This window comes from Pleurodeles waltl, chromosome 8 (genome assembly GCF_031143425.1).
Source record: "Pleurodeles waltl isolate 20211129_DDA chromosome 8, aPleWal1.hap1.20221129, whole genome shotgun sequence".
Taxonomy (NCBI): Eukaryota; Metazoa; Chordata; class Amphibia; order Caudata; family Salamandridae; genus Pleurodeles; species Pleurodeles waltl.
Window position 1 is genome coordinate 1,199,267,692 of NC_090447.1, and position 14,936 is coordinate 1,199,282,627.

At 42.2% G+C, this 14,936-nt stretch overlaps 1 protein-coding gene across 1 annotated transcript in view; it reads right to left on the reverse strand.

The window, feature by feature from the left end:
- The window catches only part of COG6 (component of oligomeric golgi complex 6), a 521,976-nt gene that overhangs the window by 419,110 nt on the left and 87,930 nt on the right, over positions 1 to 14,936 (reverse strand). The gene's annotated exons all lie outside the window — the stretch shown is intronic.

Here is a 14,936-nt window from a genome sequence, read left to right on the forward strand (position 1 = left end):
ATGTACCAACCTCTGCCCCATCGTGGTTGGCCTGAAATTGAGTCTACGTCGTGATCAACTGTTGTCTTTCAAAGACTCTTTCCTTTTTCTAGGCGATTTTTGCCTTACAGCACCAAAAATTCCTTTCTCTGGTTCCCCTTAACCAATTTTAATGATCATGGTGTCTTTTGCTCATTACATTGTTACTTAGGTTTCTGAATTAGTTTAGAACATTAATGTGTTTGTTGTTTTTTTTTTTTACTTTAAAATTATTAGTACTACCTAAACCTGATACAAATTTTTCTGGGGGTTGCATGCTGATTGTATTGTAGTTATCAGGGTTGACCTGTGATTCTCTCAGAACTGTGATTTCACCTAACCAGATTGCGTTTATTTACCTGGTAGGGTTCAATCCACTCCAAAATAAATAACCCGATTTCTGACAGTAGGCTTAAATTAAATTCGAGGACGATAGAGGTGCTGGTGACAGACAGCAGAACTCTTCCCTGGTACCATCCTTTATATCAACAGTCCTTGTACAGCCCCAGACCTGTGTCACAGATGCACAACTTGAAATATATTTGGATTGAGTACTTAGTCATGAACCCAGGGAGGCTTAATTATTATTTAAAAAAGAAGAAAAAAAATAGGTGCTTTCCTGTTCCCCGGTCATCAACAAAAAAAAAGCTGTCACTGTTGTTCTATGAAAGTATTGATGCCTAGTAGTGTCAGCCTAAATTTTTGACAGGCTGAAAACAATGGAGAAAGTTCCTGTGAAACATTTGCTTCATTGCTTAAGCCTATTCATCGTTGGTGGTCTTAAAATGGATCCACAGAAACACGAGCATTAGCAAAGCCAACAGGTCTCTTGTTGAATTCCAGACCTTTGGCTTAGTCAGTGCTTGTTTTGCCATGTTTTTTGCAAAACTTTATTGCTGGAGGAGATGGAAGGCATTCATCGAAATAAAAATAAACACAGACTAAAATGAATAATATTTGTAGTATTAAAAACAGTGCCATTGTAGTCTCTGCCTCTGAAAGAAAGAACTTTGTGTGTGGATGCGCTCCTTGTGAAAAGACAGAATGCTGTCACTCACATGAAATTTAGCCAATAGCTGAAGTGAGCAGACCCCTTTCCCCATGCGCAAAGGACAGAATGCTATCACTCAAAGTGAAGGTAGCCCATGGCTGAAGTGGGACGGCTCATTTCCCTTTGATGAATGATGTAGAGGGTGGAAGAACAATGTGAATGACACAATACCTGATCAAAAGATGGAGAGCTAGCAGAAGCCCTGATAAGTAACTATATTATACATATAATTTTAGTAAAATCAAATAGTCTTTGCAAATTGTAGACCTTAAAAAAGGGTTCCAATTTTAAAGCTTCTGAATTGGACAACATGTTGAATTTTAGTTTTCTTTTTTTATAGCTAAGTTTAGGCACTGCAATTTTGTACTCACCACATATTAATAAATGGGACAGAACCTAAATCAGGCCCTAAATCAAATCAAGTAAAATATAAACAAAAAAATTAAACTTTTGACAGTAATTCAAAGTGGCTTGTGTTGACAATAACTCAAAGTGACTGATGTGGGTGCCACACCATCAGCAACTTAAGACAAATACAACTCCATGAATAAAGTTGTTTATTATCTGTAAAGGCTCTTAACAAAATTATATTAAAGGAGTAAATAACAGTATTTTATACGAAAAGTAATCCTGCTGCACTGGAAGACTCTCACACATCCATTCAACTACTGACTGCAGATCCAATTTTTTTTTTAAAAGAAGGATTTTGGATTTACATGAAATAGTCCAATCAGAAGAAATGCTGCTTAGGGCAGAGGGCTAATAATTAAGCTAACCCAAATCATGAACTAAATCCACCTGTACCAATAGCACGCCGGCCACGATTTTTGAAGAAAAATACCACTATTTTTGGAATGCCATTCGGTGTTCAAACTGAGCACAAAAGTTGAAACTACTTTTTACTCAAGAAATGTAAATTCCAATTATGAGCAAAGTGTGATTGGATATATAATAAATATGGACTATTTAATCTAAATTTCACAAAACCAAGTTACAACAACAATAATAATATTTATATAACGTTGTAGAAAATATTGGATATCATAATAATATATGTAATAACGTAGATTCAAACCCAGTTGCACAGTGTTAAACAGTCTTGCCATTTCGTGCTTTGACATTTTCACCTTCAGCTTTAAATGTAATCAAACACTTTTAGGCAACAGCAGTAAGATACAGAAAGGGGATAATTCAAAATCTACTCGGGATAAAATGAATTCAGCATATATTTTAAAAAAAACAATGAACAGTTTACAAACAAAACATGAAGACTAAAGAAATAATTCTGTAGAGAAGGCATACTAAATAGACAATGTTTACTTCCATGTGTCTCAATAGATGAAATAACTCAAAACTGACATCTAAAAGTTCAGGAAATTGGAATTGAGTTTGTGTGTTCTACCAAGCAACATAGGTATAATCCGAGGCGAAGTGGTTAAAGATACAAAGTCAATGATAGGAGGCACAGCAATGCGAGTCCACTCTTGCAAAATAAATTCACCATATGATAAATCCATTGCTGCATTTGAGAAATATTATGGAGCAGTACACATTTTGAAATAGCAAGCATGTATCAACTTCATCATTCACATTTATACCATTTCTCTATTTCCGACAATAAGTCTTTGTCTCACTGAAAAAAGGCTTGCTCTACGAATTGATGACATCCAAACTACCACATCAGAAATGCTGTAATGCAAGGACAACTGCTAGACAAATGTACTGATTGTTTCATCAACGTTTTATTTTAAGTCTTTTAGGATCAACCCTACACTTGACAGCTTGTTCCAAAGTCTATTTGCTCTCATGATTCGACAGTGTCTCCTAGAATATAAAATGAACTAGCCCACTACTTAACACTTTTGTAAACAGTGAACGTATCTGCCCATATTCACACATTTCAGCTATCTCTAGTAATTTCTCAAAACTGTTAACTGTCGGTGAGACAGGGCCCATGAAGTAACCAGGGCCTGATTTAGAGTTTGGCGGACAGGTAACTCCACCACAATCATGTTAATAAGACTGTGATGTGTTGCTCTTGTCTTCATAAATGATTAAGAAAAATTCTCTTGCTCCTTCCTGTTTCCATTCAAAAAATCATTGTGCAGTTCTTCATATTTTCCAGGCGGGATTATGGAAATTTTCTATAGTTAGAAGCCTGTAACAAGTCTGTGAATAGGCTTCAGGTTGTGCAAAATTCAGCAGCCCATTTACTCTGCCATGTTGCCAAATCAGCTTGAGTCTCTTGTCATTTACACGCTCTTCACGGATTGCCTTTTTGCCAAGCACATTCAGTTCAAAGTGCTGTGCCACATGCACGAGGCTCGGCACTGTTCTGGCCCTATCTACATGAGCTTATTGGTGCATCTCTACATACCTAAGCATACCCTCTGTTCAAGCAGTTCATATCATGCCATGATACCTCTTGGGAAACGATCTAGGCAAGGTGGCAAGTACTTCTTCCTGCTTGGCCCCAACTTATGGAATACTTTGTCTTGAAAGCTGCGCTTCCTTTCTAGAGGTTCGCTAGCTACTGAATACCTGGCTGCTTTAACTGTGCTGTCTGCCATCGGTCACTTACCAAGAGCTGGGAAAACATTGCTGGGGTAGCTGTATGCTTTATTAATCGATAGATAGATAGATAGATAGATAGATAGATAGATAGATAGATAGATAGATAGATAGATAGATAGATAGATAGATAGATAGATAGATAGATAGATAGATAGATTCCTTAATTTAACAATGTGGCCATGGGGAAGACAGAATCCTTAAGTTAGCAATGCGGCTATGAGGGGAAGAGGAAGGAGTAGAAAAAGGAGAGCAGAGCTTAGTTTTTGGCATCAAGGCACAGAGCAATAAGCAGAGGATATTCCGGTGAGAGTTCAATAAAAATGAAGAGACCCTGTGCATGTCGGAGGATGAGACCTAAAACATGGAATATATAGATAGGCTCAACAAAAAGTCTGATGCACAAGAGGCCAGGGTAATAGGAAACACGACATGGACCAATGGCTGTCAAGGACATAATACTCAGATAAGGTTTCGAGAAGTGCAATTAATACTGCATACAACCATGAAAATAAAGTGCAAATGCTTCAGAGCAGAGCACAACTGAGTAATCTAGTAGATCTAATGGGGAACAGTTAATAAACCTCCTACATGAGTAGGTGGAGTTAACAGGACTGTCTGCAGGCCTGAGGGGAAACAAACGAGTAGGCACTGCCATGTTAATGTTCAGGGTGTGAGGAAATAAGTGGCATGTGATAATCAAAGTCCCAAACATGAAAGGCATGGTGTTAGAGAAATCCTTGAAACAAGGACCACTGTCTTAGTCACTGAAGTAAGGAGTGTGGTGCTAATGAGACAAGTAGGATGCTGGAAGGTGTAGGCGACCTCAGACACATCCATTCTATTGGACATGGTGTGTTCTGTGGGAGTGCTCTTCAGGTGGATGGAGTAGGCAATACCTTCTGAACCAGGTATTGAATGAGTCACAGACAGACTGATTATACTAATGATGGCATAAATGTTTCTATCTATTGCCTTGTTATATTTTTTAGTTGATGGGTGTTTACATAACATGCATAATATGATATGTATTGTTCATGTATGTGCACATAATTTGTATAAACCATAACGATTCTTTACAGCAGTGGTTCCCAAACATTTTCAACCCGCGGCTCCCTTGACCTACTGGACTTTGGTCGCAGCTCCCCATTATGTCATTTTATTTAGGAGGGTGGGGGGATGTAAACCCGGGCTCGAGAGTACTTCTATTTTTCTCCCTGAAAATTATTGGGATGAAGCTGATGAACATATCATATTCATAGATTTACCAAAATGAAAATATAACAGTTGTTTAATAAAATACTTTGATAAGGTCACAAACAGTACTCTTCAGGACTGGAGTCTGCATATGGAATTTATTAAACCTATCTAGAGGGACTCGACCCTGGAAATCAAGGGAAGGGGGAGATGGGCAGAGGATAAAAGAAATAATTCTCACTGGCACCTTTTTCACGATTGCTTTAATGTAACACAACATGCGAACAGGATTGTAGTGAACGTAGAGTAGTATAGTTATTAATTAATTTGTCATGCAGTTCAATGCAAGCATGGACATGTATAGATCCCCCCAAAATGAAAATAACATTAACTAAGGATGAATACTCTACTGAGCAGAGCCAAGAGAAGACATGTCATTTTTTTGCAATGCCTCAAGCACAATAAAGATCCCAAGCTAGCACTATGTAAGTAATGATGAAATGTTGTTTTGTAAGGAAAGGATCAGACCCCATTATTTTCAGCAGAAAAGTGTTAGCTAAAAGTGCTCAAAATATGTGTTGTGCTGCAGTGCGGAGCTCCACAGCGACAACTAGCACATGTCCTACATTTTCTGTGAGGCGCTTTATGGAGAACCTGCATGCCAGAGGAGGAAGCTCAGTGTCAGTTGACAGAATGGACCAAGAAATAGAATCTGCAAAGTTAATGTGTCACCAAGATGCATATGGGTTAGAAATCAACGGAGTGCTTCCAAATCAAAGTACAAATACCAGCGTGTTACAGATTTTGTGGGAATGGGCAAATCATTAGCTCCTGGAGAAAGTAACTGTGCCAGCCTCATTTGGTTCGATTGGATACAGGTCAATATTCATCTAAATCAGTTGGAAGTGATGCAGTACTCGGTGGTCTGTAAGTAGTAGTCTGTATCTCTCACCCAGTTAGTTGCAATGCATAAAAGCATAATTGGCAGAACCTGGCACTCTCGGAAAAGAGGGCAAGAGATCGAGCAAGAAGGATTTGCCTCTCAAAAAGCTATCGACTTTACTGGGTGTTTAATTCCATTGGCTCTGAACAAAGCAATTGTTAAAAGATACAAATACCACACCGTGGACATTATGACGTTCTTGTAGACCATATAGATATTGGTCTCATCTGATGGTAACACAAACCACACCATTACAAATGGCTGCAATCCTAAAGTAATATTACATGCAGTAATACTGCACACCTTATTACTGATACCAGGGTTTCAGAAATATTGGATTGTGTTATTCATGTAAACGGATCCCTATTGGCCTCGAAGAAATGAGACTAAATCAGAAATCAATAAAAAGTCTCTGAATTCTGCATGTAAATCTCTAATTCAAGACCTTTTTCTGGGCACAAAGTACTTTAGGCTTAACCTAAAAAACAATTGTCTTAAAAAATAAGAACAGGATACTGTGGGCAGATGACCATCATTTTGGAAAGAAACATACATTTTCAACCATGTTTGGACCAAAGTCTACCAAAATAAAGCTTGATAAAATAATGACCTAATGATTTTGAATTTTTTTATTTTTTAACAAAACAATGTATTCTTTTTATTTGGAAACCAATATAAAATTCAGCAGGCTAGGGATATCTTTTAATTTACTGTGCACAGCATCACGGACATTCCCCCACTAGAGGGTGGTATAAGACTTTATGTAGCTTAGGCAAGACAGTTGTTGTTGGAGGTGCATTTGTCCAGTTAATTTTTGTAGGAAGGATCATGGCTAGCCGTAGGATGACCGCTGAGCAGGTTGTTAGTGTGCTTTTTGAGTCGTCTTCTGACCGTGATTATGAGAGTGACTCTGCATCTGAGGCAGAGGAGGAAGTGCAAGATTCTGGAAGTGAATTTTCTGTCAGAGAGGAATCATCTGATGATGAAGGCACTCTCAGTGCTGATGAAGGGCCTGTTTTAGAGGAGGACACTGATGTGCCGATGGTGCAGGAGCCAGCAGCCGAAAGGCTTCCCTTTGGAAGAACTGACACGTGGGTTGCACCAAACCTGGAGCAGCCACAGTTGACTGCGTTTACTGTTTTCCCAGGGTGTCGAGTTAATACGGAAAACTTTTTGCCCGTTGAGTTGTTTATGGACAATATTTTTTGGGAGAGACTGTTGAGCAGACTAATTTTTATGCAGAGCAGTTTTTGAGGGACAACGCTGCCAGACTTAGGCCACACTCTAGAGCTAGCCGGTGGATTCCCACAAATCTGGAAGAGTTGAAAAAGTTCTTGGGTTTAACTTTTTTGATGGGGCTGATAAGGAAGCCATCACTGTCTTCATATTGGTCTACTAGTCCCTTGATGGCAACTGCTATATTTCCTGCCATCATGAGTCGTAACCGGTATGAGCTTCTTCTTCGGATGTTGCATTTTGTAGATAATGCTTTAGCCTTGCCATGAGATCACCCTGATTCTGACCGTCTTTTTAAGATTAGACCTATCCTTAATCATTTAGTAGATCGGTTTTCAGAGATCTATGTTCCAGGCAAAGAAATATTCGTGGATGAGTCTTTGGTCCTGTTCAAGGGTCGTTTGGTTTTTAGGCAGTACATTCCTAGCAAGAGGGCACGGTATGGAATTAAGATGTATATGCTGTCTGAAAGTATTACAGGATATGTTTATAATTTCCGGGTCTACACTGGTGGGGATTCCAATATTGACCCCCCTGGTTGTCCACCCACTTTTGGAGTTAGTGATAAAATTGTGTGGGAACTTGGTAGACAACTGTTTAACAAAGGTCACCATTTATATGTAGATAACTTCTACACTGGAGTTCAGTTGTTCAAGGAGTTGTTCAGAGTGGACACTGTTATTTGTGGCACAATCCGCTCTAATCGGAAAGGCTATCCAAGAGAGCTTGTCTGTAAAAAACTTGAGAAGGGACAGTGCAGTGCTAAATTTTGAGGTTTGCAAAGGATTCTGGATTATAGAACCTGGTCAGAGCCCCACAAGTCACCCCGTCTTGGATTCCCCTAGGTGTCTAGTTTTCAAAACTGCACAGGTTTGGTAGGTTTCCCTAGGTGCCAGCTGAGCTAGAGGCCAAAATCCACAGCTAGGCACTTTGCAAAAAACAGCTGTTTTCTTTGTGAAAATGTGATGTGTCCATGTTGTTGTTTTGGGGTATTTCCTGTCGCGGGTGCTAGGCCTACCCCCGCAAGTGATGTACCATTTTTATCGGGAGACTTGGGGGAACGCTGGGTGGAAGGAAAGTTGTGGCTCCTCTCTGATTCCAGAACTTTCTGTCACCGAAATGAGAGGAAAAAGTATTTTTTTTGGCCACATTTTGAGGTTTGCAAAGGATTCTGGGTAACAGAACCTGTTAGAGCCCCACAAGTCACCCCATCTTGGATTCCCCTAGGTGTCTAGTTTTCAAAACTGCGCAGGTTTGCTAGGTTTCCCTAGGTGCCGGCTGAGCTAGAGGCCAAAATCCACAGCTAGGCACTTTGCAAAAAACAGCTCTGTTTTCTTTCTGAAAATGTGATGTGTCCACGTTGTGTTTTGGGGCATTTCCTGTTGCGGGCGCTAGGCCTATCCCCGCAAGTGATGTACCATTTTTATCGGGAGACTTGGAGGAACACAGAATAGAAAACCAAGTGTTATTGCCCCTTGTCTTTCTCTACATTTTTTCCTTCCAAATGTAAGACAGTGTGTAAAAAAGACGTCTATTTGAGAAATGCCCTGTAATTCACATGCTAGTATGGGCACCCCAGAATTCAGAGATGTGCAAATACCCACTGCTTCTCAACACCTTATCTTGTGTCCATTTTGGAAATAAAAAGGTTTTCTTGAGACCTATTTTTCACTTTTTATATCTCAGCAAATGAATTGCTGTATACCCGGTATAGAATGAAAACCCATTGCAAGGTGCAGCTCATTTATTGGCACTGGGTACCTAGGGTTCTTGATGAACCTACAAGCCCTATATATATATCCCTGCAACCAGAAGAGTCCAGCTGACGTAACAGTATATTGCTTTCAAAAATCTGACATCGCAGGAAAAAGTTACAGAGTAAAACGTGGAGAAAAATGGCTGTTTTTTTCACCTCAATTTCAATATTCTTTTATTTCAGCTGTTATTCTCTGTAGGAAACACTTGTAGGATCTACACAAATGACCCCTTGCTGAATTCAGAATTTTGGGTACTTTTCAGAAATGTTTAGCTTTCTGGGATCCAGCATTGGTTTCTCAACCATTTCTGTCACTAACTGGAAGGAGGCTGAAAGCACAAAAAATAGTACAAATGGGCTATGTCCCAGTAAAATGTCGAAATTGTGATGAAAAATTGGGTTTTCTAATTCAACTCTGCCTGTTCCTGAAAGCTGGGAAGATGGTGATTTTACCACCACAAACCCTTTGTTGGTGCCATTTTCAGGGGAAAAACCACGAGCCTTCTTCTGCAGCCCTTTTTTCCCATTTTTTTTTTTTTTTAAACAAAATTTTCTCTGTATTTTGGCTAATTTCTTGGTCTCCTTCATGGGAACCCACAAAGACTGGGTACCTCTAGAATCCCTAGGATGTTGGAAAAAAAGGACGCAAATTTGGCGTGGGTAGCTTATGTGAACAAAAAGTTATGAGGGCCTAAGCACGAACTGCCCCAAATAGGCAAAAAAAGGCTTGGCACCTGAGGGGAAAAGGCCTGGCAGCGAAGGGGTTAAAGCAAATTGTGGGGTATTGGGTCAAACAAAATTAATAAAGACGGGGATTTATCAGCACAGGTGGAGATATACAATCATTTCTTCAAGGCTATATTAAAGTGCTAACTTTAAGATAGAAGGCCTGGCTCGTGGTTAGTCACTGGATGCCTTCTGCGGGAGAGATCTCGGTGGGTCATAGGGTTTCGGAAAAACGTAATTTGATAGTTTAAGAGGTAATAAACCCAGTTGCCCGTTATACATGGCCTTCTCATCTGTTTGCTCTCCCCGGACCATTGACATTGCCGGCATTAATCCACATCACTGTTGTGGCCTTCGAGTAAGATTGGTGCCGAGAGGAAACTGGGAGAGAAAAATATAAATTTTAAACACATGGTAACGGTTAGTCGCAGGCACGTGCTATATTATTATGTAGCGTGGTTTCCTTGTAGGGTCGGACTAGCGTGTAGGTGAATCCGGGAGTGCCAGACGGGCCATTCGTGCAGGTTAGCGTGTGGGGCAGTATTTTAGCTGTTTGTGGGCATATTTGATGATCTGGGGGGACGGGTTTACTACTGATTTCTGCGATGTTGCCACAGGCAGTGCCTGCAGCAAGCACAAATATATGCATTCTCTAATTCCTTGCAAAACACCTATCTAGCGTGTCTTTGCAGTGTTAAACGTGACCCGATTTCCAAGCATGGGCCACGTTTATAGCTCTCTGGTTCGATAGTGGGAGCCTCTCTTATGTTGGTGCCCTGGTTATTTTCTATCCCAGCCCGATCCTGTTTCATCAGACGTTTAAAAATAGGATTATATATATAAAACAAGGGTGAGGAGCCAAGGTCTCCACCCCTGGGTGCACGCACTTCCTTAAATACGCAACATAAAGGTAACAAATGCCAAAACATAAATCTAACCCACATATCCTAGCAGCTAAATTCAAAAGTAGAGGAAGGTGTTTAATTTGATATGTGCCCAAAATGTGTTGCTCATTTTGCGAATAAGAAACCGTTAAATCTAGTTTTTGACTAGTCGGAAACATTTACAAAACAATAAAAGCTAAATAAAAAAAAAAACATTTGAATTGGACGCATTTACATATCCCTCCCGTCAAATGTGTTCGCTCTGGCAAAGATTATTTTGCTGTAAAGTATCTGAAATTGTGTTATGTGGTCAGTAGGTGGCAGTAAGGTTCTCTCAGACAATATAGTTAACCAAAAAGAGACAATCAAGAAAAAACGTAATCGAAAATATTTGGTTTCTTTCTTGCAAGACAAACAACAATGTTTTGCTGATGTTTTGCTAAATGTGAACCACTACTTCATACTCCAAGTGACTTTAAAATTATAACGGAGTTAAATAGCGATTAAAAAAATTGTAAGACTCAAATCAAAATTATAACTACATTTCCACTGGCTTTGTAGGGCAACCAATTATCACATTTACTAGTTTTGGGGGCAAAGGAAGGACAAAATGCGGTCAAAGAAACGAACATTGTGGCCAGCATTCTGCAATTAAAGAGCATTTATGCAGCACATTCGGTGGCTTTATCTAGCTACGTTGCCATTTTAAAACATATTGATACAAAATGGATACCAACGCAATACAAAATAATAGTTTTCTTAAGAAAGACAACTATGCTAATGAGCATAAACTGTACAGAATGTGATTCACCTAAAATTACTTATTTTTTCTTTAAAGGAAGCAGATGGACATAATTCTACAATTTATTTTAGCCCACCAGAGACAAAATAGTTCATGTAAAACATATCAAATGTTGCATGTAGCTGAAATCTAGCTAACAACAAGTACAAACGACTTTCACAGATCCTCTATAATTCGGCGCATCTCAGCTCTGCTTTAAAAGTGGTTTTCATTTCTGGATTCCTATACGCTCACAACATAGTGGCTCTGGAATCATCTAGTTATGACAAAATTAATGCCCATCAGAACAGTGCAGCACACTGCATTTTTTAAATGTTTGTTTTTTTCAAATATTAGTCATATAAAAAGCCAATATAACATAGTACCATAGCAAACAACACATTCCAATGTGCGCGCCAATGTAATGTTCAGCCTGCATGCACTGCCTTCTCTCTTCTCCCTTATCATAGGCTCTGGTGTCGTATTTGTAGCTGCTACAGCGAATTTCCTCATCCCTTGCCATAAGCAGGTATCCCCACAAGGGTGCCAATGTATCACATGGTCGAGAGTTAACGGGCAGTAATTCTGTATATAGTTCAAGCTGATCTTTGCAAAAGGTTGCTTCAGCTAGCCATTTTTATTTGGTTGGGGTTCGTCCTCTGACCCAGTTGCTTGGCTAGCAGCAGTGCCGGTGCAGTAAATCTCCTGTAAGCACTAGGTTTGTCCTTTAACCATCCCATAAGTGCCATTTTCGGATTCAGTTCGACAGGCAGGCCTAGTAACTGCTGTATAGTGTGCCCTACCACGTTCCAAAACCTAGGAAATGCTCCACATTGCCATATGAAATGGAGGAAGTCTGCCTTCGGTGCCCCACATTTCTGAAGGTCGCACATCTTCCTCAGTACCCATCTGTACAGTGTTGCCCGGGTGTAGTACATGCAATGCGATAGTGTGCCAATCTGAGTCAGCTACTGGGTAAAAGCTCCCCAGTTCTGGTGCAGCAGTACTCCTACATCACATCTGGGATGGGGACCCAAGGTCTTTTTCCCTACCCTTCCCTGGCAGGGGGAGATCAACTCCTGAATTTCCCTGTAAAGTTTGGTGATGATTTGCTTGGGAGAGTGGGTGTCCATGATAAGCTGGAAAGGCTTAAACTGTGTTGGCTCGTGGGGAAACTCCAGCATGCTCATTTTGTTGATGGACTTCAGCCCATTGTAGAGAAATAAATCCAGTGGGCGGGCTTGGCATGTGCTGCCAAGGTGTCTAATGTAGCATACTGGCCATCTACATACACATCCCCCCTCCTTTGAGACACCCAAAGTACACATTTGAGTTGCGGCCTTTTCCTCCTGCGGCATTGGGCACGGCAGGTGTAGTGTCAGGGGCAGTATAGTAGGGTCAGAACCAGCTATGTTCTAGAGACTTTCCAGTGCTACTCCAGTAATTTTGACTGTATTTATCTCCCACTTGTTCCCTGCCTACTGTATTAACATTGCTGTAGCCAGCAGGGCAGGGTGCGCCACAACTCCTTGGATCGGTACATACATCTGTGGGTTGATCCAGTAATGCGCCCCAGCCATATACAGTTTTATCATCAATAATGTTACTGTAAACGTTACTGTGAAATTATCAATGATGTTATAAAAGATGTCATGAGTGCTATAATATATGGGGTATTTAGCAGTGACTGGCAAATGCGGAAGTTATAGTTACCTTAGGGCGTGAGTGATAGTTACTTGAGATAAACATCCCTGTAACTGCTGAATTTCTATGGTTTTGTGCCAGTAAATTCAGAACCTAACCATAACGTCCCTGTAATCTTTGTTTTTTTTAATTCAGTGAATTTCTAAGATTTTTTTAACAATATGTTTTTTTAATTACTTTACATTAATCCAACCACCGCAACGAGGTTGGTCACAGGTCTGCCCTGCTTGCAACGACCTACAAGCACCAAATCCCACACAACCCATGACCTTTGGCCGTGCGCGACCGGGGTGGCCTGTGGCCAGGCCCTGCAACCAACCCCCTTTAAGCTCCAAACCCCGCACTGGCTTTGGCTGTGTTCTAGAGGGTTCTCCACAGGCCTTGGCCTGTGGCCAGGTCCTGCAAAGCCACCCCCTATAATCAACTAACCCCACACTATGCATGGCCTTTGAATGTGTGTGTGGTGGAGGTTGGTCGCAGGGCCTGGCCTGCAGCCAGCTCATGCTTCCAACCCACTAAAAGCACCAAATCTCATGCCACACACAACCTTCACCAAACACAAAGATAAGAAAAGGGGGCTGGGTACCTATACCCTAACACTCTTGCCTTGGTCCTGGAGTACCCCTGGGACCCTGCCAGGGCCCAGCAGTTTATTTTTTATTTTTTGTCAAAACCCACGGGTGAATCCGTGGATTTTGCTGAACTTTTTTTTTTTTAAGTGCAATCCTCTGCGCTTCCTAATAAACCCAGGGTGTGCTAAGTCCCTGGGGCATGGCAAGTATAATAAATACGGAGAGGGCAGACGGAACCCCCTCCTAGAGCTTTTAAAAGCCCTGGAGACCACCACCTCCCCGGGGCAACATTAAATAAATAAATGGGGGGGCACAAGGACCCCCCACCCCCAGGCCCTGGAGACCACCACCTCCATGGGTCTACATAATGAAAAAAGATATGGGGGGGGCACGTGGACCCTCCCACCCCCTGGGACTACCACCTCCCTGGGGCTACATACTAAAAAAATGGTAGGGGGCCACATAGACCCCCTCTCTACACCAGGGACCACCACCTCCCCAGGGCTACAATAAATAAAAGGGGGCCACGTGAACCCCCTGTGGGCCTCAGGGTCGACCACCAACTCCCTGGGGCCAAATACTTATTTTAAAATGGGGGGCCATGTTGCCACCCCTCCAAAGACCTAGGGCACCCAGTAAATTGCCTTGGGGATTGTGGGGGAGCCTCAAGGACCCTGGGGTCCCAGCTGGCTCGTGTGGGAGTTAGCACTGCTCCTGCACGCGAGGAGCTGCTGTAAATGCTGCTCCCTGCATGCGGCAGCAATACTTTCATTTTCAAGGCTCCCGCTTGCTGGAAGCAGAGTGTTTGCTTTTGCCTGGCGGGAGCTGTCACAGCTCCCACGAAGCAAAATCAAACAGCTACCTCCCGAAGGAGGGCACCTCAGCCGGTAGCAGGAGCCGGCTGAGGAGGGGGGGGGGGGGCTAGAGGGTGGCATCTCCAGAGTCATATATGGCTCCAAGCCCCTCCCTTTGCACCGCCCCCCTCTTTGTCCTGCACAGGGTCAGCCCTGGGAAGATGGTGGTCCCCAGGGCCTTATAAGTCACGGAATGGGAGCCGCGCCGACCCCCTACTTCTTTTTTTAAATGAATTGGCCCCGGGGAGGAGGTGGTGCCCGGGGGCTGTGCAGCCCCCCCGCAACATTTTATTATTGTAGCCATGGGGAGGTGGAGGCCCCCTGGTCTAGGGGTAAGGGGTTAGTGTGGCCCCCATATCACAATTGTTGTAGCCCCGGGGAGGTGGTGGTCCCCGGAGGGGTCCCTGCAGCCCCTGCATAATGTTATATTTGTAGCTCTAAGGAGGTGGTGATCCCAAGGACCAGGCAGGGGGCCGCACATGGCCCTGCATTATTATATTGTTGTAACCCTAGGGAGGTGGTGGTCCCCGGAGCCCGGGGGGGAGGGAGGGGGGGTCCACGCGGCTTCCCCGGATATTGTGATATTCAGCCCCAGGGAGGTAGTGGTCATAGGGGCTTTAATAAGCCCTTGGAAGGGGGGTTC